This window comes from Dendropsophus ebraccatus, chromosome 11 (genome assembly GCF_027789765.1).
Source record: "Dendropsophus ebraccatus isolate aDenEbr1 chromosome 11, aDenEbr1.pat, whole genome shotgun sequence".
Classification (NCBI taxonomy): Eukaryota; Metazoa; Chordata; class Amphibia; order Anura; family Hylidae; genus Dendropsophus; species Dendropsophus ebraccatus.
The window spans coordinates 78716310-78738258 of NC_091464.1; the positions used below are offsets into that span (position 1 = coordinate 78716310).

Consider the following 21949-nt stretch of genomic DNA (forward strand, 5'->3'; position numbering starts at 1 on the left):
GCCCCAAGTCTCGGCAGACATAGCAACTACCAACAACAGGGGAGGGTCCACGACTACCATGAGGTATTTGTGGGCCAGCTGCTGCTTGCGATGCTACCACAATGCATCGTCCAAGCACCATTTCTACTGCACCTCGAAGAAAATGGTTTCTCGTCATCATTCGTTTTGTACTATGATCTTCAATTGCAGGCATACACAGCTGACTTGCGAGATCTTTCAGGAACTTTCTTCGTTGATCCTTTGTCCTGAAGCTTGGATTGTGTTCTCTGTAGATGTAGGATCCTAACCCAGTGACGTCAATCATATTGTAGAAAAATGCCAGAGGCCAACGTAATGTTCGTCGTTTCACAGTGTACTCTCCCAACATTTTATCCATAACATCAACTCCGCCTTTTGTTTTGTTGTAGTATTTTATTATCTCTGGCTTGGCTGCTAGTGTCTCTTCAACTTCTCCCGTCATGTGCATAGATGATAGAAGCACGACAGATTTGTTCTTCTTTGGTACATATGAACAGACTGTTGCATCATGATTGTAGGCAAAATTTGTCGAGTTTACAGGCCTTTCTTTGGCAGGCTGCATCTTGCTAGGTAGGAACCTTTTGTTTTTTTTCTCACTGTACCAACTAGTGTCATGTTCCAGGAGTTCCATATCTTAGCTAGTTCCATGGTTGTAAAGAAGTTATGGGTGATGACATTTCTTCCAGAGCCTTTATACAAGCTCACTAGGTCCAATACTGTTCGTTCACCAATGTTTACTTGTCGAGGACCATCAGTTGGTTTCCCAGTGTAGAGCTGACCTTGTAATGGGTAGGCGTTTGACGAGTCACAAGCCCAGATAATCTTTATGCCATATTTAGCTGGTTCTGAAGGTATATACTGGGTAAATTTATACTGGTATATACTGGGTAAAATATGCACATGAACAAAATAATGATTATATCTGGGAAGAACAGCACATTTGTAGCTGAATGAACTTTACTTTCTAAAACAAAGCAAAGGAGAAAGTCTTCCCACAGTGGATTTATATAAAGGTACAATTGTACCTCTGCAGCCTGTTAACTTTGTAAAATTATGCAGCCTGACAAAGGTTAAGGACCTATTACACGAAACTATTATCGGCCGTATTCGGGTGATACGGCTGATAATCGTCTTGTGTAATAGAATACAACAATCAGCCAACATGAACGATGTTGACTGATCGTTGTCTGTCGTTTGTCTTTCAACATGTTGAAAGTCCAACGACTATGATAGCAGCAATCTGCTGACATTGCTCCGTGTAATAGGAGCGGGGGCAGCAGACCACTGCTATCTTCTATGGGCTGCCCGGATGGTCTAGTGATCACCCGGGCAGCCCCCCCGCAGCTCCCCCAGCCCTCACTGTTGATGCGCTGACAGCGCTGGTTTACTCCTCAACATCGCCCCGTGTAATAGGGGCTTTAGGAACCATGTACTTTGGATTTTTTTTTCACACTCAACATTGAAATTGCCAAAAAGTAGGAAAAGTCGTGGAGTTATGGAAATCACAGGGTAGATAGAAATGTTAATGATTAAAAAAAAAAAAAAAAGTATTTAAAATTAATGGAGCTTTTGCCAGTCCGTGCTTATAGACGTCACCATCCCATTTGACATGTTACCCATATACGGACCTCAGAAAGCGCAGTAACTTGGTGTGAGCGCATCTTGCAAGACAAGCTAATCATTTTAAAAGATTTTTAAGCAGTTTAAAAGTTTTGTAATAGGAGCCCCCTGTGTCCCCCATCCTGATACTCTACTCGGTCGAAAGCCCTCTCATGTGTGTGCGCCTGTGTGGGGGGGGAATTAACTGATTAACCCCTTCTTTACTGATACAGTGTTCTTGCTAAATGGTATCATACAGAACACCTTACTAACCTTATTTTTCGGTTGTGAAATGATTTGTCAGCTTTTCAATTATTTCTTAGGGGGAAAATTTGCTTTAAAAGGTGTACTCCGGGCTGGGGGTTTTTTTTGCCTATAGCCGGGGAGGGGGTGGATCAGGCGGCGCGATCCGGGACACGGCGCTGGAACAGGGGAGGTAAGGGGACGTCATTGCCCTCATCCACCTACTCCCTGGCCATAGACAAAAAAGCCCCCCAGCCCAGAGTACCCCTTTAATATAGTGGTGATTTGGATTACAAGCATGTAACCTCAACTTGAGGTTGTTGCAAAACTTCAACTCCTATTAGGCCTGAAGATGATGTAGTTTTAGAAACAGGTCTGGGAACAACCTTATCCCTATATACAGAACATGAAGCAATGAAATTACAACACTGACAGGCGGCACACTACCCCCGAATAACACAGACTCCACTCAGCGACATTACAACATCCTGGACTGTGGCCAAGCAAGTTTAACGCCAGCATCAAAAGGTATTTCTCGGATACTTTAGAACTTGGCTAAATATTTAAAGAGCGCCGCGCTTATCCCTGCGAGCGTCTAGTTAGTCACTTAAATGAAATCCAACCTCGCAAAAAAAAACACTTTATTGACGCCATTAATTGTGTTTTACTTAGGGTTTGATCAAAAATGGGAACAGCCGGGGCTCCAGCTTAGGAGGAGACATTGTATTAGCTTAGTGCTCAATAATAAGGTTAAAGAACCAACGTAAAGAGAAAGCGATGGCCTATGGGAATATGAACGCAAACAGAAAGCTGGCAGTCTGACAGGGAATGGCGAGACCCGCGTCTAGCAGCGCATTATCAGCATACGATAAGATAATCACATACCCGTGGCCTGGACTCCATTAGATTGTTCTGCCGTCACATCACCTAAAAAAAGCACAGTATATATGGTTAGAGCATAGAGTAAGGGAAGAGATTTTCTGTGAAATTTGGTCTATTTTTAAACTAGTGATAAGAAATTATAGAGACTTTGGGGGAGATTTATCAAACATGGTGTAAAGTGAAACTGGCTCAGTTGCCCCTAGTAACCAATCAGATTCCACCTTTTATTTTCCAAAGAGTCTGTAAGCAATGAAAGGTGGAATCTGATTGGTTGCTAGGGGCAACTGAGCCAGTTTCACTTTACACCATGTTTGATAAATCTCCCCCTTTGTGTATATTATACATAGTGCTGGAATTGTTCCCTCTAAAAGGTCCTCATATACCTTCTACATCATTTATCACTCCTGTCCTCTTCACATACAGAAATATTTGGTACAGTCAAGCATAAGCTCCAGCTCTGGCTGCAGCTTATCACTCCCAGAACAAAGGGGTTGGCCGGTGATTTTCAATCACGCCTGACCTTTACCACCACTGACATAATCTATCATTGGTCATCCAGGAAAGACCCATAAACCATATACCAAGGCGAGTGGGGGTAACTTTAGTCACGACTAGTGCAACTTGGCCTACAATGGTTATAGACCAAGAATTTGGTCAAAACCTTTTTCTCACAAGGGATGAAATAATGGATGAAAATTCCCAAACAATATGCTTTATGTGTGCCTCAAATAAAACATTCGGCCCTGATACAGCCAAAGGTAGCCAAATAAATATCTTACAGTATCTATCCTGACACATACTGTGAACCCAGTATAAGCCTCTGTCATTGACCTCTGGTGGTGGCTTATTTTCTGTGAGAACAAAGGGTCGGGCATCTTGACATTCAATCTCATTCATCCTTTTGCCAACATTTACCATTGGAGGAAGGGAAGCACGGCCCCATACTTATAAGATGGTTAAGTTCAGTCCACTTTGCAGTTGTGGTAATGCGACCTGAAGGTACCTGTAAACACATACTTTCCATATCAACTGCTTACCACCTACATCATCTCTGCTTATGCTGTGTTTACACGGAACAATGATCGAATTCGAACGATAATCGTACGTGTAAACGCAGCGAACAATCAAGAACGAGAAATCGTTTATTTTGAGCTTTGAACATGTTCTCAAATCATTGTTGGTCGTTCGCAAAAAATTCACAGATCGTTCCGTGTAAACAGTCGTTCACAGATTTAACCTATGTGCGAGATAGGCTTAAGTGATCGCAAAACAATCACAAAACGAATTTTCCGTACAATATATTGTTCCGTCTAAACGCTGATCGTTATAAAAAAAAAAATCGTTACTTCAAAGTAGTTAATCGTACGATCGGGCAAATTATGGATCCATGTAAACGCAGCATTACAGTCACTTATTAGGAACCTACAATGTTTAGGCCATATTCCCACTTAGTTTTATCAGCTTTTTGGAGCCTCAAATTGTACATTTTTTCCCCCCCATTTCCAAAAAAAAAAGAAAAATGTGTAAACATGGCCTTACCCTGAATGGATGGATAACAATCCTATGCTAGTGATGTGATGGATTCACAGGTGCACAGCCCTGATCACTGTAATGTAAGGAGCCGCGCACCTGTGCGTCCAAATGACCGGGACAGAATATTATTCCTTGGAAGTTAACAATAACAGTCTACACTAAACAACAAGCATGGAATTTTAAAAATGTGAGAAAATACACTAAATCTACTAGAAAATTGTATAACTTTTCATTATATTCAGCAAAGTCGAAATGCGTAGAAGGGCTCCACATTTGCTCCCTATTTCCTTTGCCATGACATAGTTCGTTTAGACACATAAATCATGGTATTCCATTCATTTAGCATTAAAGGGTTATCTTGATTGGACCGACAAAACTTCAGTAAAACATAAGGAAGTCATACTCACCCACCGCCTCTCCCCATTGGTCCCACCGATGCTCAGTCCTGGGTAAGCAGTGCCTCCTGCTTTCATTTCAGCCAATTACTGGCTGTAACAGGACCTGTGTGACGAATCAAAAGCAGGAAGTGTTGCTCCGCCAGTACTGACCACCAATGGGGAGATTGGAGGTGGGCAAGTATAACTTTTAACTTTTTTTTTTTTTTCCTGAAATTTGGTGGAACCAGACAACTCTAAAGGAACTTTACTATTTGTGTGTCTATAAAAACTGCCATGGAAAAGGTAGATGGGACAGACGCTGAAGAGGATGGAGTAAGCATATATCTTTGTTTTCTCTTATACGGGATCTGAAAAGGCAAATACTCTGCAAACAAGTAGATCTCACAGTTGGCTCTCAGTTCTGTCCTTCATGTTTGTTCTGCAATTCCTGATAACTCTATTGTTCTCACCTAGTAACGTGCAGACGATTCTGCCGGGACTAAGCAACAATTTAAGATGTACTGGGGATTTCACTAGGTCCAGGACAAAAGACGCTGGTTGGGAAAGCAGGTTCAGGTATTTTGGTGTGTTATCCAGGATTAGATTTTCTTTCTTTAGAAAACAGCGCCTCCTCTGTCCTCAGATTGTTTTCAGTATTACAACACAGCTTCATTTACACCAATTAAACTGGGCTGCAAACTGGAGGAAAAGTGTGGTATTCTTACTCGAAGAAAGCGGACATGTTTATCTAATTCTGGATAACCATCTTAGCATGCCCTATCATACTGCAGGACCGAAGCTGATGTCAGTGCGGCCTTGGCTTCTCTCTATGAGAAACGTGTCATAAGACAGATCCAAAAGGGCCACAGACAGGCCCAACTGTACAACAGAGTCTGTCAGAGTCTTGATTACTGTATGACGGGACTCTGAACACATACGGTATGTGAACTGCGCTTAATGTGTATGGTCAGATTAACAAAATGTCTAAATGAGTCAAGTACCCCCAGGGACACGATCATACACTAAGCCGTTTATTAATAGTACAGAGTAGGCAGAGGGCAAGTCCCCCCTAGAGCCACGACATGTACCATATATTGAGAAGCCAAGATCTAGACGATAGTATAGGATAGCATGTCAAACCAATATTATTTTCAGATGGAATTCTTATTTTTTAACACACACTAATCAGCCATTACATTAAAACCAATATTGCCAGATATTATATTGTGTGATCTGACACTGATCCCAGGCTGCCGTAACTTAGCAATTGGCTCTACGGCAGCTCCTATATGGGACTGGACCAGATGGGTTAGCCTTTACTACGGCACCGGATAACTAGCTGTCCTTCCATCTGGTAGACCATCAAAGCCCCACAAGACCGGCCATTGTGAAGACGATTTGTAAGCGTATATATATTATTATATATATATATATATATATATATATATATATATATATATATATACACACACACACACACAGATATAAAGGAGCATCTACAAATCTCATCTCAGACCTTCTGTGCAATCTCATATACAAAACGAAGTGTTGACAAGCAACATGGGGCACAATTACTCCCGATGGGAGCGTGTAATCTGCAACATTCCTCAGAACAATAACTATTAAAATGAACAAGAAATGTTCCGGATCAGCCGCAGTCAGGCATAGCAGCAAGTCTACTATTCCTCCTCTGAGTACTGAGCAGGCTGCAAGCAAGTGACCTAGATTTTATTGGCCATGTTTCCATAATGCAATATAATTAAAAACATGCAGATACTTCCCAGACCGAGTAGAAACACAAACCCGCAGCACAATGTGAACACGGAAACAGTAGAAGCTACTAAGCAGCCATGTAATACAATTCACATTTCCAGGGTGAAGGAGAGCGCCCCGAAACGTCACCAGAGAACAGATCCCGGGATACGTTGTCAACTCAAAATCAAAATCTAAATTACCTAGATCTCTGCTAGCTGTAAGAGAACAGAAACATGGAGAGGCTGAACAATATAATTATAAGAGTCTAGGCAATCTTCTATGATTTAAAGTGTCACTGCTGTATTTGTTTTGTTTCAATAGTATCAATCAATAGTTCAAGCGATTTTAAGAAACTTTGTAATTGGGTTCATTATTAGGCAAATATCCCATTATCTGCATTCAAAAAGACTTTCCCCAGGTACCCACCCCCCTCCTCTCTCTCATTCACTGTCTATTATAAGGAAATCACGACTCTTTAAATTAAGACGTGCCCTGTGTAACCTATGGAGAGAGGAGCGGGGAAGGAGGGAGATTAGTCGCCAGCAGAGAACAAAGGATTACACAGCGGGACCTGTGTGAAAGTGGTATTCAGTTCAGAGGTCAGAGAGGTCAGTGCTGACCTCAGAGGAGATAGCCCAGTGATGTAGCTGTAAATTAACTCTGTTGTCCTGTTTTGGTGTCTCATCTTCCCCATCCCCTCTCCGCTATGCAATGGTACTGGGCTACTATTTACACTGATACGTCACAAGGTATCAGCTGTGGACTAGTTATCAGCCCTTGTATGCCAACCTCTTGGGATACAGCCATATCTCACCTTTCTTACTAAAAGGCCCTATTACAGGAAGTGATAAATGGCCGTATTTGGCTGATTACCGACCATTGCGGCCGATAATCGCTTTGTGTAATAAAAGACAATGATCAGCAGACATGCACGGTGCTCCATTCATTATTATTAGAAAGGGGTGGCCGAGGGCGGGCACTGCTCCTAACAGTCTCACCGGATCATTGAGCACACGACCAACTGCACCAGAATGGCGCAGAGGAGGAAGGTAAGAAACATACCTACCTTCCTCTGAGTTTCCTGTACAATAGGGACATATGAGCAGGTTAGATTCGTGCAACCTGATGATAGTTCCCCTTTAATATTTTCTATGAATATCTCTACTCTTATCTATCATAATAAAGGGCTGGGTTAGCATAGAAATTTAAGTCTTTTTCTCACATCCTGTATTCCACAGAAGCTACAGATGGGAAAGGCCGGTAATGGATCTTTCGTCACCCGGCATCATGTATCAATATGATGCCAGAAGAGTGGAAAGTGTTTGAATCTTCGCGGCACTGTAAAGAAGCAGCCACACATGAAGGAATCATGGAATGGAATCAAGGAATGTTTTTGAAGGGATCCAATTCTCCATTATTGCGATCGAGATCAGTGCGGCAGGATAAATCTAAGATAACCTGTGAGAGAAGAGTTAACTGGCTGTAGAAACCCGAGTTGGGCCGTGGCGTTCAGATGTGAATTTGGAAGAAACAAAGGGAACTTGTATGGAGAAGATTTCACAGCTGGTTCCTAATTGAATTTTGCCTTAAATGAATTGGTGGAACAATGCGCCGTTCTCTGGCTACGACCAACTCTACAGATGCAGATTACACTATATTGCCACACACTCATTTCTAACATCTTGATCTGAATCTCATTATACAATCGAAGCCTCTCATCACCACGGTCTACTCCGCCTTCACTCTCGGTGAGGTCATAAAACTCAATGGATCTACTTTCCTTTCTTCTTGGAAGAACTACAAGTCCCTCAATAGACTATTAAGCACAGAAAACTACATTGCAAAAAAGGTCTATTAAAATGGAAGCCCTGGTATTGACAATAAATAAAATGATTACTCAGGGCAAAACTCAATGGTGTACAGTTTAGGGTATATACACACACACACACCATATGTTGTGGATTTTCAGTAGCGTCAATCGCCCTCTGACTTTCTAATTTGAATTTAATTTGGATACATTTTTTTTTAAAGTTTGCCAACAGATTTGCTCCAGTAAAATCCTATTTTATATCCTATGTTATATCCTCATACACTCGATGTGGGTTCAGCCATGGTGTTTGTAAAATTGTGTTCACAAAATACTGATCAATTGAATGAATTTCCCACCATATGCAATGAACTTCCATCCTTGATTTAAAGTGTACCTGACGTTATAACTTTTAAAATCTAAACCAAAAGTAGATGTAATAAAAAGTAAGTGTGCAATTTACATTCATTATATTTTTTTTTAGTTATCATGGAGAACATAGCACTTCCTGTTTTCTGACTCTTTTTCTCAAAGAGTCAGAAAACAGGAAGTCCTATGTATCCCAGGCCATCTGAGCGCTCAGAGAGAAGGCAGTCATGTGATTGATGGACACAATGAGCTGTGATTCTCTGTACTGTCGGGAATTCCTGTCTTTAGGGTGCGTTCACACCTACAGGATCCGCAGCAGATTTGATGCTGTGTTCAGTTATTTACATGAAATCTGCTGCGAATCTGCAGCAGAAAATCAGCTGCGGATCCGGTAAGTGTGAACGTACCCTTAGTCTGGTTTTTTCAACCAGCACAAGTCAGAAAATCTGCCTTCAGGAGACTGGATTTCTGGTAAGTACAGCTTTGTTTTACAGCATGATAACAAGAAAAAAAAAAATTATGAATTTATATTGCCAACTTGCTTTATATCACACCTACTGTTGATTTAGATTTTGAAAGTTGTAACAGGTACACTTTAAGTGACTGCATTACAGACCATTGCATTTATCACGCATAGGCCATATCTTTTAAGACACCACTTGTTGTCATTTGGGGAGAAAATAAGAGTCCAAATGTGTAGATAAGACTCATACAAGCATTGCCATTGAGCGTTCAAAAGACCACAAGGTGGCACCAATGTCGGCCCCATGGACTTATAAATAGAGGATGTTGAAGGCTACACAGGTATCAGCACAATGTATTGCCCCAGTAAAAGAAATTTATCATTTGTAAGCAGGACGATGTGTCCCAGAGATATATATATATATAGATATATATCTATATATATATATATATCTATCTATCTATCTATCTATCTATCTATCTATCTATCTATCTATCTATATATATATATATATATATATGGCCGCTGTGATAGACACAACCTTCCAATACGGTCAAAGCTTCTATTCTCAATGGTATAATGGTTATTGGAATGAATTGCCCAATCCTAAATCAATTACATTCACTAAATCCTTTGTCACGTCAATGATACAACGAGAAGAAACCCACAACATATGACACGGGATTATGTCATACACTGGGAAATGCTTTTATGTGTCCACACACTGTAAAACAACCAGAAAAATAAAAAAAGTCAGGAGACGGGAGCCACGAGGCATTGACGTCCGCCTCTATCCCTGAGCTGGGAACAGGATTAACACTGAATAAAATCAATAAACTATGTTTCCAGCTGCTTCGTCCACACTTCACTCAGAGCTTATCAATATATGCCAAAGCTGACCATCAATAATTGGTTTAAATGTAGGATTAGATTTTTATTGAGTCCTGTAAACATTGCGGTATAAGACCGATCCCTAATACCAAGACCCCACTATGCAGCCGCTCCAGACAAGTGCCACCAAGAAGCTATGAGAATCCTTTGGGGGTAATGGTAATTTTCAGGGTTTTGAGTTTAATAGAAGAAAACAAGACTAATAATTTTCTCTTTTGGATATTGCAATCCAAAAGAGGCGATCAGCAGCACATCTTCCTATGTGAACAGGAAGAGATGTGTGGCCTATAGCAAAGGGAAACTGACAGCACGAATATAGGTATTTTCGTGCTGTCAGTTTCCAGATCCCCAGCAGTGTATACATACTGTGTGCACTGCTGTGTGATCTGGCATATCACCCTCCAGCTCTCCTTTCCTGCTCTTCAGGCTGCCGGCTCCTCCAGAATGATTGACAGCTGGAGGAGGTGGGGCCAGAAAGTATGACAGGGAGTGGGAGAGCGGGATGCCAGATTACACAGCAGCGCAGAAAGTACGAATGCACTATGGATGATCTGGAACTGACAGCACGGATATATACAAATCTGTGCTGTCAGTTTCCATAACTGCATGAGCGATACAAGGATCGTTCGTACAGCCCGGTCACTTTGATTGTTGTGCCGTCTAAAAAGCACTGCAAACTAGCGCCAATCTTGCTGATTGGCACTCGTTTGCGTCCTTGCACAGACCCATGTCAGCCCATGTAAAAAAGGGCCCTTAGATTTATCCCATATCCTGTCAATATGATCACAGGGAGGGACCAATGGGAGATTAGCAATCCTGAGAGCTGAAAGTGTACCTGTCACTATAGAAAACTTTTGACATGTCAAAAGCTTTGATTGGTATGGGTCTGAACGCTCAGATCTGGACCAATCAGGAGAGGACCACACAAGCACAGTCTTCTCCTGGCTCTGTGTCAAGTGACGAGCCGGGCTCGTAATGTAAGTCTATGGAGCCCAACTTTTTTTTTCTGACACCGAGCGAGAAGCGGATGTGGCGCTGTGCGTTCCTCTTCCCACTAGTTGTCACCATCGATCAGAACAATCAGACCTTGACAAATCAAAACTTTTAGAATGTCTCTATGACACGTCAAAAGTTTTTATAACGACAGGTACAGTTGAAGTCTGTAGTCCCATTGGAACAGCGTAGGCAGTACCACTCCATTCCAATAGGAGAGTTGGGACTCCATTTCTTAAACTCTAAGACCCACCTCGATCACACACCTATCCCCTAAGCCTATCCTATGGAGTCTTAATCCTGGTACAATCCCTTTGATAAATAAGACATGAGGACAAATGCTAATTTGTTGCCCCCGCTGCCAATCAGCTTGGTGAAAGTGGGAAACTTGTGCGAACGTGTGTGTGTACCCTTCTCTCCAGGTGGAGGAGATTCTCCAAACATCATCTATATTCTGTAGACATTTCCCCACTAAGAAACAGAGCACTACAAAATTTCAAACCAGATTTTGCTGTAGACTGGATCCCCAACAATTCCATCCCCCGTGTACACGACCTTACAGAGAGGTACAAATGTGTTCTATGCCAACATTGGAGAGTACATTCTTTCTGTATCATCTGAGCAGTATTCGAGAAGAGAATTACTCAGCGTCTTTTTGGTTGATGAACAGGTCTATGAAGCATTTGCAATTTAAATTCTACTTTGATCACAACGTTCATGACGTTCCCACTGCTCCCATTATGTTACATGCCTCTTCTGAATCCGCTCATAATGCACTGAATCATCAGGATTAGACCATGCATTATTCCTCTGCCCTACCGGCTCATACAAGCAAGCCCCCTCATACTTTTTATCTAGATAATAGTGTCTTTATGTTCTTTAAGGGGTTATCCAGGATTAGAACAAACTCACAGCTACCTTTTTGCAAAAACAGCACCACCCCATCCTCAGGTTGTGTGTGGTATTACAATTTAGCTCCATTCACTTCAATAGAACTAAGCTGCAAAACCTACACCAAAAATGAGGACAAAAGTAATGATATCAGAATTTTTTTTTGTAAACTTGGAGGGTCTTAAAGCGGTAAATTCTGTGTGATCTTGTGTGTAGTGGTGATGTGAGTTAATGCGGCCCTAGTTCAAATCAATAGGAGGTGAACTGCAATTACCAACCACACAATAGATGGCACAGGGCATCTGGCACCCTCCCTATATAAAAGTATTGCTAAAAAAAACAAAACAACAAAAAACATCAGAACAAGGGAGATGAGAATATGGGACAATGTGGTAGGAAAAGGTCAGCTGAGAGTTATTTCGTCCATCAGTTCATAGAAAGTATTTAGCGTAAAGTGTGCCAAAAATACAGTAGTTCTACCTCACATGCCCATTAGACAAAGACGCCAAGACAGTGATTATACTGTTATGTTTCACTAAGCATGCCAGGAGTAACAGAAGGCATTACGCCAGAAGGAACACGAGTGCTGAAGCCGCCTCTCTTGGGGACAATCACTTTTGCGGTGCAAAGCTCTAAATTAAAAGAAAAATCCAGTCTGACACCAAAAAGAGATAAAAAAAAAAAAAAAAAAAAAAAAAAAAACGCGAAAAAGAAATTAAAATAAATAAATAAATTGTTTCCTATGCTAAGAGCAAATTACTGTATACAAAGAATGAGAACCTTTAAAAAAAACAAAAAAAAAAAAAATTATATATATATATATATATATATATATATATATATATATATATATATATATATATATATAATCACGTATATACCAACAAAACACAACAATCACTGAACTCAGGGAGAACAGTGAAAAATTCCAATGGAGTACTCATTTAGGAGTCTCCATTGATTGTCCCATACAAAATTTGAATATACAAAAAAAGGGGTCCGTGGAGCCTCACTTACGAGTCTCAAAACACGGGAATAGCCAGATATCCCTCTCTTCAGAGAAGGAAGCCCATTGCCAAGGTGTGTATATATATATCAGTCATACATAAATACCACACAGGTAACAAATGCTGGAAGACAAGGGAAAACAAAATAAAAGGTTGTCAACAAGGTTCTCAAAGACTGGGTCACTTACAAAATTTTATAAAAATTTTTTGTATTATAGCGGTCAGGGTGGTCCTGAGAAGAATAAAAATTTAGATGCCTCGATCTGCAGCTTGCTATTATTGAGTTCAATGCATAAACAGTATGCCTTAAGCTCAAGGGTTCCCTCTAGTGGTAGCAGTATGCAGGCAGAATTTAAACATTTAACTATTGCCTGTGCAGTGGATTGGAGACCTGCATCAGAAAGCGAGAGCTCCCTTCACCATTGTGGAAGTAGCAGAGTTCAAGAGAAGACATTCGCATTAAATAATATCCTAATAACCTGTTACAACAAGTGCACAATTTACAATGTGGATATCAAGAGGTCATCGGTCTGTATTACTAACTTTATAAGAGTTAGTAAGTATTTCAAATGACCAAATCAATAAGTAATTTCCACAGATCCCTAGTAAAATCCTATCCCCATTTTCTCTCCAGTAAACAAATATTAACAATACATCATTTTCTTTTACCAGATTTAGCTGGACACAGAAAATAAAGTGTCATCAAGTGTCACGCACGGAGCAGCTCGCACTACTGTGGTTATTTTAGGAATTCTAGCTGTAATTATTCGCAACTGCCTGATGTATTAATGAAGGCCATGATTAGCACAGTGACTCATGCGGACCGCAACAAGGAGAAGGTCCTTGCCTGCAAATCTCCATAAGGAAAGTTATGAAAGGAAGAAGCTAAAGGAGGGAAAGTGGGGGAGAAGGGAGCGAGGAAAGAGTGGGGGAGAAGGGAGCGAGGAAAGAGTGGGGGAGAAGGGAGCGAGGAAAGAGTGGGGGAGAAGGGAGCGAGGAAAGAGTGGGGGAGAAGGGAGCGAGGAAAGAGTGGGGGAGAAGGGAGCGAGGAAAGAGTGGGGGAGAAGGGAGCGAGAAAAGAGGGGGGGAGAAGGGAGCGAGGAAAGAGGGGGGGAGAAGGGAGCGAGGAAAGAGTGGGAGAAGAAAGCGAGAAAGGGGGGAGAAGGGAGCGAGGAAAGAGGGGGGAGAAGAAAGCGAGGAAAGAGGGGGGGAGAAGGGAGCGAGGAAAGAGGGGGGGAGAAGGGAGCGAGGAAAGAGGGGGGGAGAAGGGAGCGAGGAAAGAGTGGGAGAAGAAAGTGAGAAAGGGGGGAGAAGGGAGCGAGGAAAGAGGGGGGGGGAGCACAGAAAGAGGGGAAAAGGAAGCACAGAAAGAAGGTGAAAGAAGCGATAAAAGAGAGGGGGAAATTAAGGAAAGAGGGGGGAAGGAAACATTGAAGGGAAGTAAGGGGGAAGCAAGGAAGAGAGGGAAGGAATGAGAAAGGAACAATTGAAAACTGGAGTAGAAGGAATCTCCTCAACCAGATGAAGGAACAAAGGAAAAAAGGGAGAATAGAATAGAATGGAAGAAAGGGGATAGGACAGAAGGGTAAAGAATGGAATCAAGCAAATCCCTTCCATTTACTGGTTTCCATACTTAACCCTTCCACCCTAGGGCGGGAGGAAAAAAGTAAACACAAGGGAATAGATGGAAAAGACGCAAAGCGTAAAAGGAAGGAAGTACAGAAAAGGTGGAAACATAATGGAAGAAACTAAAGGAAGAAAGTAAGAAAGGGAAAGGAAAGTAAAAGAAAGGAAGAAAGTAAAGGGAAGCGAGTAGATGGAAGCAAATTGAGATGAAAAGATGGATGATGGATGGAAGTAAAGGAAGGAAAAAGGATGAAAGGGAAAAAAGGAAGGTGAAAGAATGGAAGAAAATAAGGAAAGGAATGGATGGAAGGAAGAAAGATGAGAGTAGAAGTAAAGGAACAGGATACGATTGATGGACAAGATGGGTAAACAGTGATAGAAAGGAAAGATAGTGGAAAGAAAAAAAGGAAAGTAAAAAAAGAGAATTAAAGGGAAGGGACATGATGAGAGGGAGGGAAGGAAGGAAGGAAGGGAGGGGGGAGGAAGGAAGGAAGGAAGGAAGGGGGGGGGGAGGGAGGAAAGAAGGAGGGGGGGGGGAAGGAATAGAAGGGAAAGAATGAAAGCAAGTAAAGGAAGAATAGATGGAAGGAAGAAATAAAGGGGAAGGACAAATGGAAAAGGAGGGAAGTGATATTACAAATACAGTGGTGCCTTGGATTACGAGCATAATTCGTTCCGCGACTGTGCTTGTAATCCAAATCTACTCTCAAACCAAAGCAGATTTTCCCATAAGAAATCATAGAAATGCAGACAATTGTTTCCACCCCCCAAAAATAATGATTTATTATTCTGAATAACATGTAAAACAGATGAAACAAACATTCAGACACAGCAGAATATGTGATATTATAAGTTACTGTACAGTAATGGAGAGGATGGGAAACACAAGGGCTGACAGAGACTGCCGGAAGCATGAAGGAATGAGCAGGACAGATGTGGGCACATACATGCAGCGCTCTCTGTCTGGGGAGAGAGGGGTTACAGCTATGGAGAGATTACCTCCACAGTCCTGTCCCCTGATGTAAGCCCCAGCCTGAAGTGGATCTGCTATGATTTGGAAGGTGAGGGAGACTTCCTGGGTCAGAGTACAGTGCTATAGACCACATTATGCAGACCATGACCCTCCCCCACTCGCGCTCCCACCTAGTACAGGGAGCTCTTAAACCAAAGCAATGCTCTTAAACCAAGTCACAATTTTGAAAAACTGAGCTCTTAAACCAAAACGCTCTTAAACCAAGTTACTCTTAAACCAAGGTACCACTGTACACTTATTTCTACATAAGAAAGCTCTAGTAGCACAAAATCAGATTCTAAATCACTAACAGTCCATTGTATTGTAAGTTGGTCTGTCACAAGTAATATAAAGTGGTGACCCACATAGACCAGTGAGTTAGATAGTTAATACGGTTGAAAAAAAAGACACATGTCCATCAAGTTCAACCACGGAGGGGATGGATACAGGGAAGGGTGGAGAGGTGATATGTTCTGTACATATGCATTTATATTATTTTGGTCTAAGGGTCCATTTACACAGAACAGATTATCTGCCAAAGATTTGAAGCCAAAGCCAGGAATGGATTTGAAAAGAGGAGAAAACTCAGTCTTTCCTTTATGACCTGATCTCTGTTTATAGTCTGTTCCTGGCTTTGGCTTCAAATCTTTGGCAGATAATCTGTCAGACAATCTTTCTGTGTAAATGGACCCTAAGAACTTGTCTAGGCCGGTTTTGAAGCCCTCTACTGTTGTTGCTGTGACCAGATCCTGTGGTAGACTGCTCCACAGATTCACAGTTCTCATGGTAAAGAAGACTTGTCGCCTCCGGAGATTGAACCTTTTTTTCTCCAGGCAGAGGCAGTGCCCTCTTGTCCTTTGAGGGGTTTTTACCTGGAACATCTTTTCCCCATATTTCTTGTAGGGGCCATTTATATATTTAAATAAATTAATCATATCTCCCCTTAAACGTCTCTTCTCCAGACTAAACAAATGTAATTCTTTTAATCTCTCCTCATAACTAAGATGCTCCATTCCCCTTATTAGTTTAGTTGCCCATCTTTGTACCCTCTCCAGCTCTAGGACATCCTCAGTGATGGCAAACCTATGACACGCGTGTCAGCACTGACATGCATAGCCATGTTCGCTGACATGCAGCCACATACAGAGAAGTATGTGGCCATATGCCCGAGAAGGACGCAGCCGCATGCCCAAGGAGGATGTTGGCATGCCCTGGCGTCGCTGCAGTAACATTATCAGGCACCTTGTAGTGCTTCCCAGGCCTTCCCACCGCACATATCGCCCAGACTGCGCTTGCTCCACGTTACCTGGCAACATGTTGATTTGACATGCCACTACACCGTGCTCCACATTACCCAGCACTGTATTGATTGGATGCGCCATCCTGCAATGCCAACGTAAGCTAAGGCGCCACAAACAGATAAAAATGAATGCACACAAATGCATCAGTATTTACATGTGTTTGTTTTTTTTTTTTGTTTTTTTTTTTCATTTAAAAAATGGATTGCAGAAGTTTAGTGTAAACCCAGTCTAAATCTGCATTTATAACTGCTGCAAACAGTGGTCAGACATCCCTAACAGTTTAGATGGGCTCCTATAATGATAATCCCTGTCTCATATAGTGAAATCACTTTGGCACATGCCAATAACAAGAGTGCTCTCTGTATTGAATCTAACCATGCATAACTGTGAATGAAGCTCTGGAGTATAATACAGGTTTTAACTCAGAATCATAAAAATGTAAACATTCACAGTTTCCTAACCTCTCCTATTATGTACAAATATTTTTATTTTTTTGCATTGTTTATTTATTTCTTTTTAATTTATTTTTTTTAATAAAGCCTCTGGATACTTTTGCAGATTCTGTCACAACAGTCCATGCCACAGCTGGATCCCCACCATCCGCAGTGTCCTTCACCCTAGAGTACACCTACACTTCAATCAGCCGCTATTGGGGCAGAATATAAAATCCAGGCAAACAGATGGTGTTGGACGGAACACAATTCAGAATTCCACTTCAGGGTGAGGCTCCTTGTTAGACAGAGCAGACAAACAACTCATGAGAGACTGACCCCCGCCTCATCCCCATCTGTTAGATATTTTTATCAAATAGGGAAAAAAACTGATCTAAGACATCATGACTGTGAAATTATAAAACTGGAACAAACATTCAGATTTGAAAAAAAAAACACCCAATGTTAACACATTGGGGGAGATTTTATCAAACATGGTGTAAAGTGAAACTGGCTCAGTTGCCCCTAGCAACCAATCAGATTCCACCTTTCATTTTCCAAAGAGTCTGTGAGGAATGAAAGGTGGAATCTGATTGGTTGCTAGGGGCAACTGAGCCAGTTTCACTTTACACCATGTTTGATAAATCTCCATTAAGTTTTAATAACCAAAATGTGGAAAAATAACTGTACACTTCAGTAGTCACTCGAAATACTTCAATATTCAAACATTGTTTATTCAAACAATGCATTTAGGCCCTGTAACAAGTCAGGACCTTTCTCAACTTATCTAGGTGAGCGTACACTTGTTTACCTTATCCTCACTCCCTTATTTTAAACGTATTACCGCACTAGATGGCGACCCTTCTCTCCTTTCTCTTACCAAACATTGATGGAATAGTGACCTTCCAAAGAGTATTTTAAAAATGATTGTTTTAGCCAACCTGTTCAATTAGGCCATCATTATGCCAAGATAGGCCATCAATGTACGATTGATAGGGGTCTAACCTTCAGAACCCACAATCATCACTTTAAAGAGTTATGGTAACTTTTACAAATGGCCCCTTCACTGTGTATTATGGTGGTAGCCCCGAAGGTAGAACCATCACCAATCGGCTATGGATTGCTTTAAAAAAAACAAAAAACAAGAATACTTACGATACAAACTGTTGAAAAAATACAAGTATTCAAGGAGGAATTCATTTAGGTTTCCCTTCTCCATTGCTTCATGTATTGAACACTATTGGTGCGTTTACACAAAGATTTATCTGACAGATTCTTGAAGCCAAAATCTTTACTTTATGAATGGTTTTCTGTTCATAGTTTGTTCCTGGCTTTGGGTTTAAAAATCTGTCAGATAAATCTTTCTGTGTAAATGCACCATTAGGATGGGTTTCACATGTAGTACAGTGGTCAGGAGAGGGTCCAAAACAAAAAAATATAGCTAAAAATATTGACAAAAACTCTGGCCTACCAAAGTCTAAGGCCCCCTTCACATTTCAGGAAAATCTGTTCGTTTTTCTGATCAGGAATTCCTGTCAGGGTTTCCTGACCCACAGGGTCGCATTGAACACTGACATCAGTCAGGATTTTTCCTGAAGGGTGTCCTTCAAGGAAAATAGGTAAGGGAATTGTGGAACCTGTCCTATTTTATCAGGATTTTATGAATGCTTTTATGATGCTTCAATAGAAGTATATGGGAGCTCTGGAAATCATGAGGAACATCAGGAAATCCTGAAGACACTCCTGATAGTTTCCTGAACGTCAAAACTGATTACGGTCAGGAAATCCTGATGGTTTGCTGAAGCCCCCTAAAGGTCAGTGAAGGGGGCCTAACAACTTCTATAGAATCAGTGAACTGGTCAGTGAAGGAATCCCGATCTCTCTCCTTGCTCTTGACAAGGAGATGGGTACCCTCAGAGTCAATGGAACCAGAGTGCAGTCCCCCAGGCCTGTTTAGTATGTACATGCTTTAACCCTTTAATTACTTTCTTCACGAATAGCCATTTTAACATGTTTCTCAAAGGAGTATAACATCCTGACGTACCTCCACACTGCCAGTTTTCACCCACTTACTGCCCCGATAACAAGTACCATATGACAGACTGGGAATTGTGTGTCTTTTCCTTGCAAGTAACTGATTATTTCTCCATTTAATGCCACCCTCATCCTATTTATAGCAACTGCTCATTTTCCAGAGAAGTACAGAAAAATGAGACATTTCAAGGGAACGTGGAGTTACCGGAACATAATTAGCATGCAGATTGCACAATGACTTCTGTTTCAGTCAACATCAATATGTGCGGTCCCTGGGGGGAAACAGAATTATGTCTGGGGTCAATAGACCTTCAGGTTCAATTCTGAAAGTGGCACTTCGTCTTTTTATGCAGAGATGCCCGTGGCTCTTCACATTAGCGTCTAAATGACTATACTGGCTCTACTGACAAATGGGAACATCCCACAAAATGAGAGCCCAGGGTCTTACATTTTCCTTTTCTGGCTTATTTTCATCTCAAAAGCTGTATATGCAAATGTATTTTACTACGAACCAGAAATTTTCTTAAAATGATTTCAATTTTAGCAGTTACACATGCTGACCCATCATAACGTTTAAACAGACGCTGTTGTTTAAACAAACTTAGCATAGATCAATAGTACAAGCGAATATAAGAAAACTTGCAATATATCTTATCAGAGAAAAATGCTTCCTTCTCCTGTTATCAAGCATCTTCCTTCTTCACCCTTAATGCTTAACGGTCATCCCCTCCGACAAATCAGCTTAGAAATTACTTTTGCCTGAGTCAGATTATTCAGCATTTGAATACCGGTGAAGAAGTTGGATGCAGCCCTAAGGATTCCAGGAAAACATGGATACAGCCATCAGTCAGGCATCAGTTATTAAAAGTGAATGGGGATCTTTAGAGTAGGGAATAAAGCAAAGAGCAAGGGACACACAGACTTCCTAGATCCCAAATGACAGCCCTACTGGTGCAAGGAACAGTTACCCATCACCAGGACCATTTGTGACATATCAAAAAGTAGTTTTAGAATATGGTATCAAAAGATATAGCCTCTTCCAAAATTTTGCACCATGAGCATCCATGAGAAGCACAAACTGGGGCACATTTTTTTGCATTCATCAGTAGCTATCGGTGTCCTTAGTTCAGAGGCTGATATGGCATTGAAGAAATTCTTTTTGGGCGGCACGTCTGTGTCGAGGGTGGTGCTCGTAGTAGGAAAAATTCCTATGACATCATGAAAGTTCAAGTCTCGGCACTCACCATTTTCATGCTTCCATAAATCTTTATTTTAGAAAATTCATCAGATTTTTACAGCGGTATTAGACAGTTGAGGAAGGCTTGACGCCGAAACGTCCTGTTTTTTTACCGCTATAAAAATCTGATGAATTTTCTAAAATAAAGATTTATGGAAGCATGAAAATGGTGAGTGCCGAGATTTGAACTTTCATGATATGGCATTGAAGACCTAGAATGGCAACTGTGTGGTAACCACCACTCAGTTCCTAAGGGTTTATGCCCCATTGGCAACTGAACAGTGACACTTTATTGACAGCCTAAGGGTATGTGCACACTACAAAATACGTGTGGAGACTTTAAGTGGATTCTTCCGCACAGCCTCTGCTTGAAGTTTCACCCGTCCCATAGACTGAATCATATTTGCCGGCAAATTCCGCCGTCCACCAAAAGAATTGATATGTCAATTCTTTGGGCGGAAGGGGGAGTTCTTCGGTGAATATGATTGATTCTATGGGACGAGGAGAACTTCAAGCAGAGGCTGTGCAGAAGAATCCGCTTAAAGTCTCCACACGTATTCTGTAGTGTGCAAATACCCTAAGGGAGTTTTTTCAGTGTGAGAACTGCCAAGGGACGCCATCAACACTGCTGTCAACTGGGTGTGAACCTGAGCATTCGCCCTATGGAAAAGATCACTGACAGTGACCGCCATGTTGACTGTCCATGCCCTCAGTAGCATACTGTGCACAGACTGTACAAAAAAAAAAAAAAAACTCTTTAAAAGTAGTAGCCAGGTTTTAGGCCCATATAATGTTAAAATTCCTCCAGTTTTTCTTTACAAATTTGCTTAGTTTGTTTTTGAAAGGAGATGAGGGCTAAAAAAAAAGACCCAATAAACGGCTTCACTGTGAGCAGGGCACAACATCCTGCACTATACGTCACAGCAAGGAGGCTATAAAAGAGAATCAAAGCAAAAAATGTTGCTACGGTAAAAATGTTTCTTGCACAAAAAAGACTAACTGAACATGCACAGTCATACTTAGGATGACCACACAGAATGCTAAAGTAAATCTAAGAATTCAGATAGGCCATGAATTTTTAAAGCCTGGATAGGCCTTTAAAAAAGGTTTTGCAATTTGGAAGTTATAGAACTGTCTTTTTTTTACATCATAGCTTTTCTCTCGTGGTTATTTGCACATATTTGGTAGTAGAACATATACATGGTCTAGTTTAGGCCAATAAACTAGACACATTTATGTATCTGTAAGAAACAAGTCTAATTGATTATGTGGGGTTTGCAATTTTGTCCAAAATCAATGTGATCAGCATTACCAGGCTTCATGGAATTGTTTATGACAAGAAAAACACCAGTAATGAAGCCTGGAAACACTGAACACGCAGCACAGTCAATTTCGACATACTTGTAGAACACACAAAATCAATTAAGATCTAACTATGTCAACAAAGTAATGAAACAAAACTGTGAATATGCAAACAGAG

At 41.2% G+C, this 21949-nt stretch overlaps 1 protein-coding gene across 3 annotated transcripts in view; it reads right to left on the reverse strand.

The window, feature by feature from the left end:
- The window catches only part of TIAM1 (TIAM Rac1 associated GEF 1), a 241741-nt gene that overhangs the window by 194912 nt on the left and 24880 nt on the right, over nt 1-21949 (reverse strand). For all 3 annotated transcript variants that reach the window (XM_069946252.1, XM_069946254.1, XM_069946253.1), the window contains exon 2: nt 2746-2787. The gene's annotated coding sequence lies outside the window, so the exon portion shown is untranslated. The remainder of the gene's footprint in view (nt 1-2745; nt 2788-21949) is intronic.